Raw genomic sequence first — 19,890 nt, 5'->3', positions numbered from 1 at the left:
CAAAGCAGCATGGTACTGGCATAAAGATAGACACATTGATCAGTGGAATAGAATTGAGAATGCAGAAATGAACCTTACATATATAGTCAACTGGTTTTGACAAACCTACCAAGTCTATGCTAATGGGACAAAACAGTCTCTTGAACAAATGGTGCTGATAGAACTGGAAATTTATAACCAAAAGAATGAAAGAGGGCCCCTATCTCACTCCCCATGCAAGAATCAACTCCTAATCAAAGGCCTAATATAAAAGGCAGGACCATAAAACTACTAGAAGAAAATATACGGATACATCCTCAATACCTTGTAGTAGGTGGTGATTTCTTGGACCTTATACCCAAAGCAAGTACAATAAACAAAAAAAATAGATATATGGGACTTTGTCAAAAGGGTGAAAGGCAGCCAACTCAATGGGAGAAAATATTTGGAAGTCACATGTCTGATAAGGTTTTAATATCCAGTATATATAAAGAGAAGCTACAACTCAACAATAAAAAGATAAATGACCCAATTAAAAAATGGGCAAAAGACCTGAATTGACATTTGTCCAAAGAAGAAATACAAATGGCAAAAAAAAATGTGAAAAAATGCTCAACATCACTGATGATTAGGGAAATGCAAATCAAAACTACAATGAGCTATCATTTCACCTATCAGAATGGCCACTATGAAAGATAGAGAACTATTGGAGAGTATGTGGAGAGATAGGAACACTTATTCACTATTGGTGGGAATGCGAAATGGTATAGCCACTGTGGAGTCCTGTTGGGCAGTTCCTAAATAATTTTAATATTAACTTGCCATGTGACCCTGCAATACCACTGCTGGGTATATACCTAGAAGAACTGAGAGCAGTGACAAGAAAGATATCTGCACACCTATGTTCATAGTAGCATTATTCATAGTTGCCAAAAGTTGAAAACAGTCCAGGTGTCCATCAACTGAAGAATGGATAAACAAACTGTGGTGCATTCACAAAATGGACTATAATGTATCTCTAAGAAGAAATGAAGTCATAAAGCATATGACAACATGGATGAACCTAGAGGAATTATGTTGAACAAAGCAAGTCAAACACAAAAGGACAAATACTGTTGATTGCATTACTATGAACCAAATATAATGTGTAACATATTGTATGATTCAAAAAAAGAATTATATGTATCTAGTATATTTACTTGAGAAATATGTTTTGATCAAATATATTTTCTTTTTATTTTTAAATTTTTGTTTATATCTTCAATTATTAAATGTACAAAATAAAGTTAAAAACTTAAAAAAAAAAAAGACCTGGGCTTAATATGACAACTCAAATTGTTGTGTTCAGTAGAATTCATTAAGTTCCCTAAGACAAGTAAGTAGGACAGGGGAAACTGTCTTTTTCAAACAGTGTAATTTACCGTATCTGGAGACTTCTAAGTGAGACCTTGTCTGTGCTGACCACAACTTCTTCTGTATGGAAGCTGAGCTGAGTTGGATCTTTAATATGAACCAGGAACAGAGTATCCAGCCCTTCCTTTGTATGTCATCTACCTTTCAGGAATCCAACAATTTCTGTACCTAAAATCAATCATAAAAATAAAGTCAGTCTTACTCTAGTCATCACATAAAGGTGACTCTAAGGAACTCCCAGAATTTCAAAGAAAATTACAATATGTGAGGAAAATGAGCAAAATCCACTCCAAAATAATATGCCCATTGTAGACTCAATTTAAGTACAAAATATTATTCAGATAAATGTTTTAAAGCACTTTTCAAAAAGCAATCAAGGCTTGGGTGTGTGAGTAAATATGTTATTGGTTTCAGCTTCTCTGAGATAATCTGAACTGAACACAAGACAAAATGGTGTTCATGACAAGGACAATGCCCTCCAACTACCCCAACTGCTTCTTTAGAACCCCTGGTGCACTGACAGCCTTCTTCTGCTCCTTTCTAAAAATGTTGCCTTCACATGCTGGGCATGTCTGATTTGAGAGGTTGGGCCCATGACCCAGGTCTTCACTGATATTCCAGACTGATGGAATCTGATTTGGTGAAAACAGAGAAAACTTCCTTTCTCAAATCCAAAAGTGAATTCACTGAAAAAAGTTCTCACCAAAGAGAGAGAAATGGAACAAATGAAATATCCCAGACCAAGGGACCCACTTACTTTGAGCTATAGAAATTTATTTGATCCCATGGGGCAGATGGATGGGACAATCTTGTTTGCAGTTGCAGACTCCCTCTGTTCCTGGAGATGGTCATTGTCCATCATCTTATTATTAGTTGTCCTGGGTGAGTCTTATGAACTGGAGAGTAGGTGCTGCAAATCTGTTGAGATTCAGGGCCCAACTGTACATGGACAGCCTAAAATTTAAGTCTCTCAGACATATACTCTCTCTATATCAACTCTATCATATATATCATATATATCAACATATATATCTATCATATATATCAACATATATCAACTCTAGTACTAACTATAGGTTTTCAAAGAGATGGAACAGAATAGCCATGTTCAGGGAAACCGCAACTGAATCCAACTCTGTCACACTAGGGAGCATAAATTCCAATGTAAGGCCCACTGCCAGGGCACCAAACTCTTGAGCCGTTTGCCTTGATTATAGTGTCTTGATGTCTACAGAGCCCTCAGGAGCCCCACTACTTGAAGCAATATTCTCTGTGGCAGTCAATGAGATCCTGCTGAGATGTGCATAAGCATAACCTCTGGTATGACTTCAATTTACTTTGAACTCTCTTAGCCATATAAATTTATTTGTCTCTACCCTTTCCCCCTTTTGGGCAAGGTCTTTTTCCAGTTACATTGCTAGCTAGTGCTTGGTAGTAATCCCTCAGTGCCAGGGAGGCTTATCCACAATTTGAGGTGAAGGAGGCATCACCATCCCAGAATCCTCAGGATGGGGGAAAGAACAATGGACTAGAGTAGACTTACTGTTATTCTACTATAGACTTATTGCTATTCTAGGATTGAAAGAACTTTTATTGATGTGGAAGCAGTGGCCACTGGAGATTCTGGGGGGAGGGAGAGGAGAAAATAGGTGTAATTTGGGGGCATTGGGACTTTGGAATTGTCCTGAATGACATTGCAAAGACAGATACAGGCCATTAAATATCTTGTAATGACTTACAAAAAGGTGCGGGAGAGAGTATAAACTGCAATGTAAACTATAATCCATATTTATTGGCAATGTTCAAAAATGTGTATGTCAATTGCAACAAATGTATCACTAATAAAGGATGCTGTTAATGTGGGAAAATGTGGGAGGGCTAAGGAGCAGGGCATATGGGAACCCCCTATATTTTTTGGTAACATTTATGAAATCTAAGTATCTTTTTTTAAAAAATTTAAAAATATATTTAAAAATAAGTCATTTGAAAATGATATTGTAAGAAAGAGACTGAAACGGGACGGTGGAAATATTCAGAGCCAAGGGCCAGCTTACCTTGAGCTGGAAACTTTCAGTAGTGTTTCTGAAGGTCCTATATCTCTGTCTGTACCTCTCTGGGTCTCTGTTCCTCTCAGCAATGAATTTGAGCTGATGATCTGGCCCCTCTTAGTGCCTGAGACAATGTCACAATCTCCACCCAATGAATGTGGTAACTAAATCAAATCAAACAAAGTATAATCCACCCTACCCTATTTTAGCTCATGATGGTGGCATTAATGAACACGCAAATTTTCATACTACAGTTTTCCACTTTGAGTTAAGCTAGCAAACATGAATATGAATGAGATTTCTAATTTCACAACTCAACTTTAAAAAATAATGTTTTCCATGGAAATACAGAAACATACCACTGAAACCTAATCAAATCTCGTCTAATATAATCATGGATGTCTCTGGTATAATTATGCATAAGCAAAATTTACACCAGCTCTCATATCCTTTGGCTCAGCAGTTCTATTCTTGGAGGTAGTTATTGGACAGAATAAGAAAAATGTTGTCCAGTGTAACCCTGTTGTCCTGGTGTAATTATTAATATCCTCCCATTTTATTCTCAAAGGTGTCCCAGTTTGGGCAATAAATTATATAGGATCTGCATTGGAAGTAAAGGTACAGTAAGTGTCATAAGGGAGGAGGGCTACAACATAATTATCAAACACGGGGTTGTGGAGATGAGCCTTCCTGGCACCATGGGATTAACGCCAAGCACCAAATAGAGATGCATTTGGAAAAAGACATTGATTAAAAGGTGGAAACTCCAAATACAAAAGAGTTTTTACAGCTGAGACATTTAAAAATGAGTTGGGAGGTCATTTCAAAGGTTTCACTTATGTATGTCTCAGGTAGATCTCACTAACTGCCACTGTGAGCAGATCCTCAAATATGGGTGCTCCTGAGGGTTCTAGAGCTATCTGGACACTTTAGGCAAGGCACACAATCCCTTGAAATCTGCACCTTGTCAGTAATCCATACCTTGGAATATATGACAGCCTACTTCCCCAATGTAACAGAGTTAGACTCATTCATTCGTTCATTTATTCATTCATTCATTCATTTACTCATTTTAGGAAGTACCAGTGATTGAACCCAGGACCTTGTATCTGGGAAGCAAGTACTCAAACACTGAGCTATATCCGCTCCTGTACCACTTTTATTTGACTCTATAATTAGCTAAACATATATTTCAGAGACTTAAATCTTTGGTTTGTTCATACATAGGTTGAGCCCTGAATCTCAGAGGAGTTGTGGCCAATTCCTACTCTCCAGTTCATCAGACTTACCCAGGAAAACTAACAATATAAGGAGGGACAACCGCATCACAAAAAACAGGGAGTATCTATAACTGCAAGCAAAGCGGTTCCTTCCACCTGATGCATTAGATCTAAATCTGCTCTCAATCTAAGGCACAGCAGGCTTCACCATCCCAAAATCCTCAAAGTGAGGAATGAATAAACATAGGGGGAGAATGCAACCATGGACAATGCAAACTTATTAATTTTGTAGTAATGAAAGAACATGTAACATTGATATAAAGGTAGTGGTTACCAGAGGTTCTGAGAAGAGGGGAAGGTCTAAGTGGACCATAAGGTATTTTAGGGCATTGAGATTAAGAGTAAACCACAGTGTAAACTACAGACCTTGATTAGTAGCAATGCTTCAATATTTATTCATCAATTATAACAAATGTGCCACACAATTGTAAGGTGTTATCAATAGGGAAAATATCAGAGGTGGAGGGAGCAGGGTATATGGGAATCCCTTATACTTTCTATGCAACTTTTCTGCAATATAAAATTTCTTTAAAAATAATGTTTACTATATTAATGAAGTGGGAGGGATTTGGCAGGTCTGAGAATTCCTGTCGCTGAGGGAGCCAAGAATAAACCCTTCCCCTAACCTTCTAGTTCTCATCTCTTGAGGCTTGGGCCAGGGCTGCTGCTGCAATGACAAAGCTTTTACTGTGTATTCATCCAGTGGCTGTATCCATTTCCATGACTTCAATTTCTCGGGCAGAAGTTTTTATTTTAATATCAAGATCCATTTCATTCTTAAATTGAGCACCACTATACTTCTTTGTATGTGAATCCTCTCTCTCTTTCCATATTAAAAATTAAAGTGAAGCCTTGAAATATTTATTTAATAAATCATTTCAATAATAAAGACATCATGTATCAGTGTAAATAACATAGATTTTACTGAAAAATCACTTTATTTTCTAAAACAAAATCAGTTAGAGAGAAGAGTTCCATTGTTTTACCTGTTTGTAAAGCTCTCATTCTATCTGAAGAGAGGACAACTGGATTCTCATATGCGCTTCTACTCAATCTTTTGCAATCTTTTGTTTAGCTTGAAGTATGTGAGAAAAATTGACTTCCCGTAGACATTTAGTTGGGAAAAGGAAGACGTTGCAGTTGCCCAGAAGGACTGGAATGTCTTTCTCAGATCTGCAGGGCAGTTATCTGAGCACCATTGCCCAACCACTCATGCAACGCTTTATGAGGAAACAGCGAATATTAGGTCCTTTGCAACAAAAAGACCCTAATGACACCTCTGGTCAACTCCTTGCATGACCTCTGATATCTCAGATACAATTCATAAAATGGTATTAATGTGGAGCATTGCCCTCCCTTTCCCACTACTGGTGAGATTCTTGTCACTTTTTCCCATTTAAGTTATTTAACTTCAGTGTTGATGCTAAACCAGCTTGCTCTCTGTCTAGAACCTAAGAAACCCTCAAAGGATATTTAAAAATGATTTTAAAAAGCATCATTTTGTGGTAGTTTTACCTTTTTCACCTAGCTCTGATTGTGGCTTGAACACAGGCTGACACTCTGCTATTAAGCTTCTGTCTTCCTGGAGAAATGTTTCTTTCCCAGAAAAACTCAGTTTAATTCCTAGATTCTCTATTACTGTTGGTTAAGCTGAATTCAGAAGGAAAAGTCTTCTTTTTCAAGAGTTGTAAATATTTGATGGCACTTTTCTATAATATCTGAATATCACAATGAATAACGTATGCATGATAAATTTTATCTGATTTTTAGAATAATTTTTAATTTTTATGCTTTCACAAGTTAAGATTAAATCAGGGATTATGCTTGTTTCCATAGCTTCCTGACTAAAAAAAGAATCCACTTTCACACATGCTAGTTAGTAAGAAGGTGGGGGATGGAGGAATTTATATTGAACACTGTCAGAAGTGTAAGAACCCTACAAGGGAATGAAAAGTTTTCTCAAAGCACATTTTGCATTTTTTAGAATGCAGCAGCTGTAGTGGGGTAGATTTTCACAGTTAGCTTTGATCTCCCGTGCTTGTTGGCAACCTCTTTTGTCCATGAGTTCTTGTTTTTGTTCCTTTGGTCAATCTGTCTATTACTCTGTTTTTACCACTGTATCTAGTGATATACTTTAAAGTCATGAAGTGAGAGGCCTCCAACTTTGTTCTACTATTTTAAGACATTTTTGGCTATTTGGGGCCCCTTACCCTTCCAAATAAATTTGATAATGGGCTTTTCCACTTCTGCAAAAAGGCTGTTGGAGCTTTTATTGGGATTGCATTGAATCTGTGAAACAGTTTGGGTAGAATTGACATCTCAACAATATTTAGACTTCCAGTCCATGAACATGGAATGTCCTTCCATTTATTTACTCAGTTTCTTTTAGCAATATTTTGTAGTTTTCTGAATACAAGTACTTTATGTCCTTGGTTAAGATTATTCCTAAGTATCTAATTCTTTTAGTCACTATTATAAATGGAATTTTTTCCTGATTTCCTCACCATCGGTCGTGTATAGAAACGCTATTGGTTTTTGCATATTAATCTTGTGTCCTGCCACTTTGCTGAACTAGTCTATTAGTTCTAGTAGCGTTTTGTGGAATTTCCAGGATTTTCTAGATATATGATCATATGATCAGTGAATAGTGAAAGTTTTACTTCTTCTATCATATTTAGGTGTCTTTTTTTTCTTTAGCTAACCTAACTGCTCTAGTTAGAACTTCTAACACAATATTAAGTAATATTAGTGACTGTGGCATCCTTGTCTTGTTCCTGATCTCAGCAAGAAAGCTTTCAGCTTTGCACCATTGAGTACAATGCTAGCTGTAAGATTTTCATACATGCATTTTACCATATTGAGAAAACTTCCATCTATTTCTAACTTTATAGTGTTTTTATCAAGAACAGGTGCTGTAATCTGTTAAAAAGTCTTTCCTGCATCAATCATAGGATCATGGGATTTTTCTTCTTCGATTTATTGATATAGTTTACTGCACTATTTGATTTTCTTGTATTGAACCCTTCTTGCATATCTGGGATAAAATCCACTTGATTGTGGTGTACAATTCTTTTAATGTAATTTTGGATTTGGTTTGCAAGTATATTTTTGAAGATTTCTGCAACTATTAATATATTCATTAGGGATATTGGTCTATAATTTTTGTGTTTGTTTTTTTTTTTTTTTTTTTGGTAGTGTCTTTATCTGGTTTTGGTATTCAGATGATCTTGGTCTTCATAGAATGAATTTGGTAGCTTTCTTTCCAATTCAAATTTTTGGAAGAGCTTCAGCAAAATTGGTATTAGATCATCTTTGAATGATTGGCAAAAATGCACCTTTGAAGCCATCTGGTCCTGGATTTTCATCTTTGGAAGGTTTTTGATGACTGCTTCAATCTCTTTACAAGTGATTGGTTTATTGAAGTCTTCCATTTCTTCTAGGGTGTAGGTGGTTCATGTGTTTCTAGGAATTTGTCCATCTTGTCTACATTGTCTAGTTTTTTGGCATACAACTTGTTGATAGTATCCTCTTATGACCTTTATTATTATGGGGTTAGAGGTAATGTCCCCCTCTCATTTCTGATTTTATTTATTTGTGTCTTCTTTTTTTCTTTGTCAGTGTAGCTAAGTATTTGTCAATTTTGTTGACCTTCTCAAATAAGTAGATTTTGGTTTTGTCAGTTCTCTCTTTTGCTTTTGTTGTTCTTGGTTTCATTTATTTCTGCACTAATCTTTACTATTTCTTTCCTTTGGCTTTGTTTGGTATTAGTTTGCTTTGCTGTTCTTCTTCCAGTTCCTCCAGGCATGCGTTTATATCTTCAATTTTAGCTCTTTCTTCCTTTTAAAAGTAAGCATAAAGGGCTATAAATTTCCCTCAAGTCACTGTCTTTGTGGTATCCCATAGGTTTTGATATGTTGTGTTCTTATTTTCATTCATCTCAACAAATTTGCTGAATTCCCTTGCAATTTCTTCTTTAACCCACTGATTATTTAAGAGTGTGTTGTTTAATCTCCATATGGTTATGAATTTTCCCTTTTTCCATCCATTCTTGATTTTCAGCTTAATTCCATTAAGATTAGAGGAAGTGCTCTGTATAATTTCAATCTTTTTAAATTTACTAAGTCTTGTCTTCTGACCCAACATATGGTCTACCCTGGAGAAGGATCTATGAGCACTTGAAAAGAATGTATATACTTCTGTTTTAGGGTGCAATGCTCTATAGATGTCTGTTAGTTCTAATTCATTTACCATATTACTCAAGCTCTTTGTTCCTTTCTTTATCCTCTGCCCAGATATTCTATCCAATACTGAGGTGGTGCACTGATGTCTCCAACTATTATTGTAAAGATATCTAATTTTCTGTTCAGTTTTTCCAATGTGTGCCGCATGTATCTTGGGGCATTCAGGTTAGGTGCATAAATATTTAGTATAGTTATTTCTTCTCGGTGAATTGCCCCTTTTATTAACACAGTGATGTTCTCCATTCCTTATAAGAGTGTTTCATTTAAAATCCATTTTTTCCAGTATTAATATCACTGCTCCAGATGTTTTGTTGTTGTTGTTGTTGTTGTTACTATTTACATGGAAAATCTTTTTCCAACTTTTTGCTTTTAGCCTGGTTGTGTCCTTACATTTGAAGTAAGCCTTTTGTAGACAGCATATAGGTAGCTCATATTATTTTAATCCATTCTATCAGTCCATGTCTTTTGATTGGGGCATTCAAGCCATTAACACTCAATATTTTTACTGTAAAGCCATTACTTACATCATCCATTTTGCCCCTTGACTTTCTGTTTTCATATCTTATTATTGTATTTCTTTTTACCTTTAATTTACCCTTCTTAATAATCTTCATTTCTACACCCTTCTCCAAGTCTCTTGCCCTTCTTTTTTTCCTTTCAGGCTGCAGCACTCCCTTTACTATATCTTATAATTCTGTTCTTTTGGTAACATATTCTATCAGTTTTTATTTGTCATTGAAGACTTTGAACTCACCCTTAACTGTGAAGGACAGTTTTGGCAGTTACAGAATTCTTGGTTGGCAGTTTTTCTCTTTCAGTACCTTAAATACATCATACTATTTCCTTCTCTTCTCCATGGTTTCTGATGAAAGATCAGAAACTTAATCTTATTGAGGTTTCCTGCATGTGATGCTTTGCTATTTGTCATTCTGAATAGTAGGTGTCTCAGGGTAGGTCTATTTGGATTTATTCTGTTTGGGATGTATTGTTCTTCTTGGATATTGATATTTACGTCTTTCATAAAGGTTGGAAAGTTTTTGGTCATTATTTTTTCAAATATTCTTTCTCCCCATTTTCCATTCTGTTCTCCTGGGACACTGATATATATGCTTGTGCATTTCATGTTATCGTTCAGTTCCCCAAGACCCTGTTCCATTTTTTCCATTCTCTTTCTGCTTGCCTGTCTTTTCTAGTTTGGATTTTCTGTCTTCAAAATCATTAATTTTGTTTTTGAGCAATTCAAATCTGCTCTTATGTGCCTCTAATGTATTTTTAGTCTCATCCATACCATCTTTCAATCCCATAAGCTCTGTTGCTTTTCTTTGCATGCTTTCAAATTGTTCTTTATTCCCACCCAGTGTCTTCCTAATATCATCTATCTATCTATCTATCTATCTATCTATCTATCTATCTATCTATCTATCTATCTAATCTACATATTATACTATTTTTAAGAAGCTTACATTACATAAATGATACATAGAAAATATAGGGGGACTCCATTTACCTCACTGCCTTCCCCTCCTAAACTTTTCCCCATTAACAACATCTTTCATTAATGTGGTACATTTGTTACAATTTATGAACTCATATTGTTATTAACCATGGTCTATAGTTTACACTATAATTTACAGTTTGCACTGCACATTTTTATATGTTTTGACAAAATGTATAATGACCTTTATCTGTCATTGCAATGTTATTCAGAACAATTCCATTGTCCCAGTAATGCCCCTTTGTTACACCTGTTCTTCCCTCTCCCTCCCCTCAGAACCTCCAGTGATTCTTTATATCAATGTTACAAATTTTTGCATTGCTAAAATAATAATAAGTCTACTTTAGTCCACGTTTGCAGTCTCCCCTTAGGTTTCTTCATTCCTTCATCCTGAAGATTTTAGAATAATAATGCCCACTTTGTTTCTTATAAAGAGGGGGCTTAGATCCCATGGGGCAGATGGATGGAACTGTCTTGCCTGCAGTTGTAACTACTCTCTGTTTTGGGGAGATGGGTGTTGTCCATCATTATCCTTTAGTTAGTTGTCCTGGGTGAGAAAGATGAACTGGAGTATAGGTCTTGCATCTCTGCTGCAATTTAGGACTCAACCAGCATATGAACAGACTGAAGATTTAAGTCTCTGGGACATATATTTAATGAATATAGTACAAATTATAGGTTCCAATAAAAGTGGCAGAAGAACAATATATAAGGAAATTATAAATGAGTTCAACTCTGTTACACTGGGGAATGTATATTCCAAGGTAAGGCCCACTGACAAGGTGTCAAATTCCTGAGATTGTCTGACCTGCCTATAGTTTCTATATGTCTCTAGAGCCCTCAGGAGCATCCCTGCTTGAGGCACTGTTTACTGTGGCAGTCAATGAGTTCCTCCTAAACCATGAATAAGTGTAACCTCTGGAATGACTCCCAGACTCACTTTGAAATCTCTTAACAGTAAGAACTCATTTGTATTTATATTTCCCCCTTTTGGTCAAGTTCTTTTTCCAAATGCATCCCTAGTCAGCTCTTGGTAATAATCCCTCAGTGCAAGGGAAGCTCATACTCAGAAGTCATGTCCCATGCCAGGGGAAAGATAGTGAGCTTGTTATGCTGAGTTTGGCTTAGAGAGAGGTCACATTTGAGCAAGAAGGAGGCTTTCAAGAGGTAAATCTTAGGCAATATATGATAATAAGTTTCAGTTTCACAAGAACAAAGTTAGATAAGTACAACCATCAATGTCAAGGCCCTGGCATTTTAGTCTGTTCACTTTTGCCAGGTACTGCACATGTACTCTAGGGATTCTTGCTGCTCAATTAGAGAATGCAGCAGTTATTGTTATTGTGTGGGTCTCCACCCACTGAGACAACACCACATGACCACTTGAACATATTCAAATTCCATAAAAGGATGCCCCAGGTGCCCCCTCTTCACTCATCCTCCATCACTGATAGCCCTCATCAGTGATCATCCTATCCTACAGTTGACCCTTCTGCAATCCAAAACCTCCCCAAAAACAGAACCAAAAAATTAATGAATAGAAATAATAAGTAAAATAATAATAATTATAAAAATAAAAAGATAAATTAAAAGAAAAAAGAAATTGTCATTGTGTCTTTCATCACCATAAGATATGTTATTTTATATGAACAGTGACAATTTCTTCTGTATAGTCCTCCAGCATCTTAATTTTTTTTTGCTTTTTTTTGCAAAGAAGCTATAGAAAAATCACATAGAAAATATAGGAGATTCCTCTATACTCCACCCCCACCCTTTCTCACATTTTCCCCTATTGATAACATCTTACATGAGTATGATTGCAGTTGATGAACAAATATTGAAATATTGCTACTAACAATGGTGAATGGTTTACATTATACATTACATTTTGCACCATATGGTTTTATAGGTTTTGACAATATATTCATCATTGCAAGATTATATATAAGGATTCCAATGCCCTAAAAATGTCCTATGTTCCATCTATTTTATTTTTCCTTTCCCTTCTCCTCAGAACCTATGTAACCACTATGTTTCAATTTTTAAAAAAATAAGGTTCATAACTACATGCATTACTATTAAGGGCTCAACATATTGGTCTGTTTCCTTTTATTAGTCACTGCCTATATTCTTGAGAGATTCTTGCCCTTCTGAGAACATTGCAGGACTCCCCAGGATGGGAGTTTAACATATTCTTGTTTATTGTGTGGTTTCCACCCACTGAGATAACACACTATGACAAGAGGAACACTTTCATATTCCATAAAAGCATGACCCAGATCATATTTTCTTTCAATTCTTTGAATTGACTTAGGAGATTTATATGATTATCATTGATTATCAATCTTAAATCCTGTATCTCTCCAGGATATTTGGTTTCTTCCTTTGGCTGGGCCATCTCTTCCTGTTTTCTAGTATGGCTTGTAATTTTTTGCTGATGCCTAGGCATTTGAATATGTTGGTGAATTTACTCTGATGGCCAATTTCTCACTTTTGTCTATTTTTTTTTCACAGCTCTTCTTTGATATTTGGTTCAACTTATTCTAAGTCTTTAAATTTCCCAGCTTAAATTATCACAATCTGGCCAGGGACTAATGTGGCCAGATTGTGATAATGGCCTCACTAATGGGGCCAGATTTAAACCCAGGAGTTCAGAATAAGAGAGATCTAAAAGTAGTTTTCCTCTGTGCAATTTCCAGACAGATTAGTAGTTTGCACTCATTTGTGCACCTTTCCACTGAGGTGTTTTCTTTCAGTTTCTTTTTTCCTGTGTTTTTGTCTGACCAGGGCTGAGATTCAAAGCAGTCTCTGCTGGAAGAATTCACTGAAGGGAAATCCCCTACTCACCCTCCCCTTTCCTTTGTAGCAGCTGACAAGGAAGTTGTCTGTTCCCCTATCAATGAGCCAGGGGTTTTATCCCAGCTTAAAATCTTGAGGGTGGAGGTTGGGAGCCTTTCCCAGCTGCTGTGGGGGTTAGGAACTCACACTTGTTATTTCATGTTCTTTGATTCTCTGTCCCTCACCCTCCTGGGAGTTGTGTCACACTTTCCTGGACTGGTGACCACCAAAGCAGGTCCCTCAGACAGTTTTTGACCCTTTCTTTATTTTTGTAAGACAGTTGAGTCCTACCTGCCTACTCTAACACCACCTTCCCAGAACTCCAAACCCATTGTAGTTTTGAATTGCATTCCCTACTAAGTAGTGATATTGAACATTTTCTCATGTGTTTTTTTGCCATTTGTATTTATTCCTTGGAAGATGTCTATTTAAGTCTTTTGTCCATTTTTAATTGGATTGCTTTCCTTTTTATCATTGTGTTGTAAGATCTCTTTATATAGCAAGGAAATCAAACTGTTATTGGATATGTGGTTTCCAAATATTTTGTCCCATTGAGTAGCCTGCTTTTTTACCTTCCCAATAGAGAAGATATTTACAGAGTCTCTCTCTAGTGTGAGTTCTTTCATGATATGCAAGGAAAGAACAATAAGTGTATTCATAGGGTTTCTCAATAGTGTGTGTTCTCTCATGATGTTTAAGGACAGAAAGCCTTTCCCACACCAAGGACATTGATGTGGTTTCTTACCAATGTGAATTCTCTCATTTTCTTTAAGTTTGAAACATGTACAAAAGGTTTTCCCACATGAAAGATGTTAATATGTTTTCTCTCCAATCCTTTCATGTCATCTAAGGCCAGAACAATGAGTGATGGCTTGGCCACAGAGATGACAGTCTTAAGGTTTCTCTTCAGTATGAATCCTCTCTTCTTGTTTAATGTAAAAAGCTGCACTGTAGGCTTTCCCACATAGATGAAAATGAAATTATTTCTCTCCAGAGTGAATTCGCTCATGTTCTTTATGGTTACAAATGTACTGAAGGCTTTCTCACATAGATGAAATTCATAGGGTTTCTGGCATTGTAAACTCTCTCAAGATTTTTAAGGTGAAAATATCTACTGAAGCCTTTTCCACATAGACAGCACTTATATGGTCTCTCTTCAGTGTGAATACTTATGTCATTTATGGGTAGAACATTGAATAAAGTCTATGAGAAAATACTATAAATGGAGTGGTTAAGATTATTGCCTAACATCACACAGCTATGTTTGATAGAATCCATTCACCTTACTATCATGCTAAACCTCTTCTTAATATAAGCATCCATTACTCAATAACAGGTTGCCATAATATATTCTAGAAGTGAATCTATTTCTCAAGGATGATATAATGTTAAACCAAACAGCTAATAGAATTCCTTGGATTAGGGTCAGAGAACAGAGACTCAAGTTTATGACCTTCCATTCTCCAACCACATGCCTGTAAGCAGGCTTACCACCTCACAAATTCTTCCAGTGCAAACTAGGAAGAATATCGCCTCTGCCTCAGCCTAGTACCAAGGTTTTAGGACAACAGTATAAATTCTTTTAATTATGGGTTTTGTAAGTTATAAAACACAAGTCTAAGTTATTTTCTAGCACCTTACACATGGGAGAAATCTCTTTATGAAAAAACTTTCTTGTGTTACAATGACACTGGCTCCAACACTACAAAGGGACAAGGTGACAAGCCCAGTGCTAAAGTGGGGAGACTTGCTTTATTATAGTGCTCCAAGAAGCCATGTAAGTCCTTTCTTCAGTCTCTTCCAATTCTTTGTTTATTTCATTCACGTCATTGCATTATTCCCAGCTGTCTACTTACACCTTCCTCCTGACAGATACTCAGAATGAATTAATAACAGTCTATGAGCTGGTACTTTGGAAGACTTAGAGTTAAGCTGCTTACCCTGTTTATGTGTTTTATAGTCTTTTAGGGAAGCAGGAGCATAATTATTTTTGAGACAATGAAATTGTGACAAAGAGCTCCTTAACATAATAATTTTATGAAGCTGATTTTGTATATGAAGGAATTTCTTTTTCCTTGAAAATTCCATCTGCAGACACCTCCCTATTTGTACAGATTACAGGGTAATTTAGGAAACTGTATGACTGCTTCAGGGTATGAGATGAGATGCCAAATTTCCTCCCATTGAGTATTAAACTGGTTTAAACAAGAGATTTACCCAGCCACTGAGCTAGTTTAAGACTGTGAAATTGACTTAGACTGATGGTTACTGACTCCCTGCTCATTCTCTACTTTGAAGGGAATTATGTCATTAAAAAAAAATATTAGTGGGGGGTAAAATCTCCTAGGATAAAAGTACAAACCAGTGAAAATTGTGTAACTGTGGGATCTATCAAACCAACCTCCTGGGAAAATAGTGTCCATTGTTCCCAATCTGACTCCATGACTCTGATTTCACCATTACTTTTCTATATGGGCTCCTGTAGCAGTTTGGCATTGTTCATGAATTCCAAAAACAGATATTTAATTGTGTTTGTAAACTGGTCTGTTCCTCTGGCCATATTAAATTGTACTGGATTCAGAGGTTTCACGTTTACTTGATTAAATAATGATTAAGGCTTTGATTGGGACATGTCAGTAGGATACCAAGGGAATGGGGACTCACAGCAAAAACAATATGGAAGAGGAATTATTTGGAGTTTTTTATATTGGAGGAGCTCCAGGCAGTAAACACACAGAGAAGCAGATGCTTGAGGAAGGAGAGAAGGCTCCATTAGACACTGCAGAGGCCGTGGGAAGAGAGATGAGCCATTAGCCTGATAGTCTACAGCTGGCCTTATGGAGAGAGCAGGGCAGCTGAGCCCAGAGAGAAACAAGCCTCAGAGAGAGATGAGACGTATCCCAGCCTACAACTGACATTGGAAGAAGCTGGGACCACAAAAGCTTAAGAGGAAGAGGAAACCTGAACCCTTGCAGATGTCAGAAGCCATTTTGCTCCAACACTTGGCAACACACTTTGGTGAAGGAAGTAACTTATGCTTTATGGCCTGGTAAGTATAAGCTTCTATCCCAAATAAATACCCTTTATAAAAGCCAACCAATTTCTGGTATTTTGCATCACACAGTTTTGACTGATTAATTGAGAAATCTCAGATTTGAGAAATTGAGAAAATCTCAGATACAGTGATGAAGGAGGATGGAACAAGGAGTAAAGCCATAGAGTCCTTGCTGCTGGAGTCAATAATGGCATTTGATATTTTCCAAGGCTGTTTTCAACATGCGATGGATGAAATCATCACCTTTGACATGATATATTTCACTTCTCACTCCTCCAATATAGGTAGAAATTAATTTATACATATCTGAAAGAAGAATCCAGAACAATAGGAGGAAAAACACAAGAAAGAAAAAAAAATTTCTCTCTAAAATTCATTGGAAAAAATAAAATTAAAATAGAGCAGTATTTTCTGCTGGCAGTACTTTTTGGCAGGCTAGTATATTAAAGGGCTTCTTACAAAAAAAGTACCTAAGTCTATTCTTTGAGAAAATCAAATTATTTACTTATCTCAACCAAATCTTTAGGACACAGTCTGGCTCAGGTGGTGGTAAGACATTAAAGAATGCCACAAAAAAAGTGTTTGATGAAATGCAATCCTGTGGAAAGGATTGTGAACTGCATAAACTCTTGTTTCCATATTTATGAAAATTAAAGGAATCAAATCACAAATAACCTTTAAAATGTTCCTCAGAGATCCAATTGCCAAACTCGCCTCCAGCCACCAAACACAATTTTCCTCAAATAGAAACTCAAAGTATGCTTTTAGTTATCTAATAATAAGCAGAACACTCTCAGGCATTTCTCCAAAGTATTATCAGTAAGAGCAAGACATGGTTTTAATAAAACAATTTGAGATTTTATTATCCATATAGGGCCTTCACCGTTTCTAGTTTTGTTTCATTAATGTTTACAAACTTGGATCTCTAAAGGACTTGGAAATAATATCTACACTCCCCACCTCCACCTTTATCCATACTTTGCTTTTATAACTTTACAAACAAGTATATGGTGATCCTCTTATAAGCCAAAATAGGATCAAAAGAATCTTTTTTAATTTCTGCTTTTTTTAACTTTTCAAACAGGTTTATTGATACGTATTTGGATACGATATATTGCACAAAATTAAAGTATGCATTTTAATAAGTTTTCACATATATGCACTAATAAAACCATCACCAAAATCAAAATAGTAGAGATATCCATCATTCCACATTTCCTCCCATCTCCCTTCAATCCCTCCCTTTGTCCTTACTCTGTCCCCCCACATCCCCACGCAGCCATTGATATCTTTTCTGTCATTATATCCTGGTTTGCAAATTCTAGAATATTATATGAATGGAATCCTAAGGCATGAATTCTATTTTTATCTGGTTTCTTTCACACAGCATAATTATTCTGAGATACACTCACATTACATGCATTAATCGTTGACTCATATCTATTGCTGAGTAGTATTTTATCATAAAGATATACCCAAATTTGTTTATCTATTCACCTATTTCTGGACATTTGGGGTTTTTCCAGTTTGTGACTATTTAAAATAAATGTTATTGTACTTATGTACAAGTCTTTGTGTTAACATATGTCTTCATGTCTCTTAAGTAAATACCTAGGAGTGGAATGGCTGGACCATATGACGGATCTCTCTCTAGATTTTTAAGAGACGGGCAAGCTGTTTATTAATGAAAGTGTACCTTTTTCTATCCCAGCAGTAGTTTATGGGAGTTTCAGCTCCTCCACATTATCACCAACACTTGGACTGCTCAGCATTTTTCATTTTAGCATTCCAATATGCATCTCCTGGTATCTCATTATTGTGGCATGTGACTATAGCGTGCCACCAGACCTACATTTATGTCATCATAGAGTTGGAAGACATCATTCGTGCCAGGGTTTTAAGTTATCATGGGCACATGATGGCCTCAGGAAATTGGTCCCTCTGCTGTAAACCCCCTGCTTCTTACTTCTCACAATTCACTAATCTCTATGTCTCAGATGCTGCTCCCTTTATCCAACCCACGCTTTCTATCTTCTGAATGGAAAATGCTCTTTACTTGAATTTTTATTGTGCATACTGCCATATCAGCATATAAAGATCTACCCCACACCTTTTAAAATGCTGCATAATATTTCACTCTGTGGACTTCCTTAAATGAATTTAACCACCCCCTGTGGTAGGCATTTAAATTGCTTCCAGATTTTTGCTATTACACAACTTTATGTGTATGCCTTTACATACATGTAAATACCAGCTGGTAAAGCCCTGCCTGCTTGGTACAGATGCTGAGTTGTCCTCTCTGCTCTTGCCTTCTGAGCCTGTCATTCCACTCATGTTCCCCATATATAAAGACACTGAGTTATATACTCAGAGTTGATGGCTAATATGCCACTAAGTGAGGAAAAAAAGGCACCCACCAAGGAAAAGTGAGCACTCTGACATTCCATGACAATCAGCTTGATGGGAAGGCCTGGGGTCAGATCTATCTTTAAAATTTAGCTCTGCCTCGAAATATCTTTCCCTACCTCAGCAAGTCACTAAAATACTCCTATCTTTGCTTTCTCCATGTATCAAATGAGATAATCAGGGTGAATTCAAAATAAGGATCATTCACTATGGTCTGGGCATAACTTATCACAAGGCATGCTAGTCTTCTCTTCATGCTGGGACAAGTACAGGAAGCACCAGCTATGCCAGGCATTTGTCCTTCAGTTCAAGGATCATGGGAAGTTGGGACATAGCCATGAAAAGTGCCAAAAAGAGGCTGAATGGCAGTTGTGTTCAGGGCACTCAGGATGGCAATTAAATCCAAATGGCCCAGAATTTTATCTTAACCACCACTGCAGCCTGATTAAAAACCACATACAGAGAACATCAGTGCAAATCACTGTACATGAAACTTGGTAGTAGCTTCATACACATTTATTTTTCCCTATACATGTATACTTTTAAGTCCATTACTTTTGTTCTTCTTTCAGCAGTTGTTCTGTGTCCTAAACTCAAAATTTGGTTATATCCTATGTATACTACAGGTGAATCATATTCTCATGGAAGTATAGCAATTTCTTTCTGCCAAAAATATCATTAGCAGTTGCAAATTTTTATAGATAAACTCTGTTGTTCATGTTAAAGAAAGCAGAGTAGAGCCATTTTCTTCCTCTATATCGTCAGTACTACTAATGAGCAAGTATACGGTGCTTTGTGCTACACCTGGTGTGAGCGGGGAAAATTAGGCAAGTGTTTTAAGTTTTCAACTGTCAGTTAAGAAAGAAGCACTGGATGAGCTTGTGTGGGAGAAATAGAAGCTACCACAAGCAGGCAGGCATGCCCAAATTCAGAAGTAGTTCCTTGGGTTTGGTTCAGTGAAAATAAAGACCCGTTCATCTCTGCACTACACAGCACTGTGTCCATCTGAGGAGGCACTCAAGGAAAGACTTGTGGAACTGAAGTGAACTTGTGGATAAATCCTGGTAGAGCAAAGACAGACATTGGAAGGCTATCTCCTGCTGTTCCTTTTTCTTTCTGTTAAAAGCAGTTGCTA

The sequence above is a fragment of the Dasypus novemcinctus genome, chromosome 11 (assembly GCF_030445035.2).
Source record: "Dasypus novemcinctus isolate mDasNov1 chromosome 11, mDasNov1.1.hap2, whole genome shotgun sequence".
Taxonomy (NCBI): domain Eukaryota; kingdom Metazoa; phylum Chordata; class Mammalia; order Cingulata; family Dasypodidae; genus Dasypus; species Dasypus novemcinctus.
The sequence above is the reverse complement of the archived record's forward strand: the minus strand, read 5'-3'. Positions refer to the sequence as shown.